Genomic DNA, 2819 nt, shown 5'->3' on the forward strand with positions numbered 1-2819 from the left:
TATCACACAGTGTCTGTTTATGGCACTATACTGGACCACCATTTATAACTTAATTCTTATGTTGTATCTTTTCGATTAAGACACCTTGGTGGTATAATGGCTAAGAACACAGTGCTAACAGTGGTGGTACAGTGCTAACTGAAAAGTTGGCTATCTGAACTCAATCTGTCCAACTGCTCTATGAAGAAAAGGTGTGAAGCTTCTCCCTTAAAGATTTTAAACTAGAACTATTCTATTTGGTCATATGAGGTCTCTATGAGTCAAAATTGACCACTGGTATGTAACTTAGTTTTAATTCTAATAATCACATGTGACCAATGACTATAATTTTAGATAATGTAATGCTAAAACAGTTCTTTAGAGAAGGAGTTTATTTCTCTGTTTTGTTTCCTACTATGTATCAAATTTCTGATAACAGTGCTCACCACAGGGTAGGCTTTCAATTTCAACCTGGACGTTAAACAGAGGAACCTGTGATCTTGGAGCAACACAACAACTTACGATAATTCTCAAGTTTAGTAATCTCAAATCATGTTTTAAAATGGCAATATATCTAAGATAGTCTTTTAGCCTGAAGGGTTGCCAAAGAGGCTTCCCCCAGACAAATTATGTCACCTTCTTGGAGCTCAGTTTCCTTGCCAGTTCAATACAAGTCTTTATAGTGTTTAAGAGACCTTTCATTGAGTAGATGCTCAAAAAATACACTGAGTTCTTCGGTGGCACAAAAAGATCATGTATAAGCACAAGACTTTATACATGGAAAAGCACTTTGAAGAATGCTAATTTGTGGTGTTCTTGCCAGCTATTGCTATTTTGAGGGGGGTGACTGACTATTAGCATTACAAAATGATCCTTTACTTAACAAAAGAATTCACAATAGAATTCTCTTAAAATAGATAATTCTCTCTTTCATTTTAAATAAGAATACATCCTGAAAATTCCAGGGAGCTTGTAACTCACCGCATAAGTGAAGTTCACCTGTATTTTCAAGAACACATTGCTGTTTCTCTGACTTCTTTTCTTTCTTTTATTTTCTTTTTTTTCTAGGATTTTAACTAATTAATTGCAATCTTGAAAGAACTTAGAATTCATTGGTCCTTTTGATTCAATAACTATTTATTAAATTCTAAAGTGCCAATATTTTTTAATATTGAAAATGAGCTTTTAGAAATGGAAGTATAGAACAAGTTAATATATGTGGAAATTTAAAAATAGTACCTGACACATATAAACATTCAAATAAACATTGGTAAGTAGATTTGAACAGACTACCTTTGGGTTGGTAGAACAGATCCTTAAAAGAGCTGCTGGGATGGACGTTATTTTGCCAAAAGGGATGCTGCTAATGACACTGTGAGTGCTGAGAAAGAACTAGAGCCAAAGATGTAGTGGAAATAGAGATCATTCCATTTAGCAGGCATTCACTGCAAACTGCTTGGTGAGGACAATAGAGACAAGAATTGGGTAAATATGAGTGTCTTCCTTTGAGTTCTTTGAGGACTTTGGAGTTTGTAGAATTTAAATGTGTCCATCAAAGCCAAGCAGGCTTTAGTAGATGCCTAACACAACTAGGCTAGAATGGAGAAAGAATCTCACCACCACCCCCCACCTCACTTGGTTCTCTCTTCTTTTAGCTCCCCCCTCTCATTCATCTGCTCCCCTCTTCCCTTCCCCCCCCCCACCTCAACAACACCAGTATTCACCCTGAGCCTGCAGAGGACAATGGAGAAGCAGCCCTTGAAGAGGCCAGGAGGAGTCTCCTGTGTGCCTCTCAGCCCACATTTGCCCTGCTTTGACTTTGCTCTATGGAAAATAAATCACAGCCCCTTCATCCCAGTTATTGTCCCCAGGGAGCGGAGACCTCACCTCCTCCCTGGAGCCTGCCTGCCACATGGGATTGTCAGGTACAAAGAGAAAACCTTCAGAGACCCACACCCCATTTGGAGAGCGAGGAGGGTCAATGGGAATAATTGCTAGCAGTTGAATGTGAGAGGCTGTAGAGGGATTGGAAGGAAAGGGTTTCAGGAGGAGAATAAAGAAAAGGAGGAAAAAAGCCTTCATAGCCCCCTTCACCCCCTTCCCAGCTTCCATAGTCTGTGCACAGAGAACTGCACGGTGGTCTGGGTCCTTGTAGAACATTTGTGTGCTGGACAATAGCACAGCCTGGCTTCAGATCATCAGCTGCTGTTTTCTGGTTAGCTCTCCCTTTATGTGAGTGCACAATGCAAACCTTCAGTCACAGTGACTCTTGAGGAATACATCTGGTTTTTTCTTTCAGACGCTCTGAAAAGGTCAGCCTGTTCGTTTCTTAGACGCGAGACACCACATTTTCTCCCCCCCCCCTTCCTGGAAAGACAGACCTACACCTTTTCTTGCCTTCTGGTACATAATTAGAGAGAGACAGTGTAGCTCTAGAAGGAAGCCATCCCATCCTCTGCACACTCTCAGAGACCCAAAGCCCAGTTTTCTTGGCTGCCCAGCTTCTGGTCTGAACACAAAGGCTCCAAACTGTCCTCCTACCTCCGCCCCACAACCTGGGCTTCTCTGCTGGTTGTTTTGTTAATTGTGGCTGAGTCCCTTCTCCTGCTTTCCCTACACAGTCCACAAGCGACGCTATCACTGACAGAGGGAAAGCTTGAGAATGTCTGGAGAGGGGAAAAAACAACAAACTCCAAAACCAAAACCATTTTAATCATTTTCACTCCAGTGATGGTAAGAACTCTTCATGCACATTGTAACATAATAATAAATGTGCCCATGAGGAAAGAATGATCAGCAGCTGGTGTCTGACAAATTATCTCATTCCATACAGGCAAACA

This window comes from Elephantulus edwardii, unplaced genomic scaffold, assembly GCF_000299155.1.
Source record: "Elephantulus edwardii isolate Elephantulus edwardi_28Jun2011 unplaced genomic scaffold, EleEdw1.0 scaffold00052, whole genome shotgun sequence".
Taxonomy (NCBI): Eukaryota; Metazoa; Chordata; class Mammalia; order Macroscelidea; family Macroscelididae; genus Elephantulus; species Elephantulus edwardii.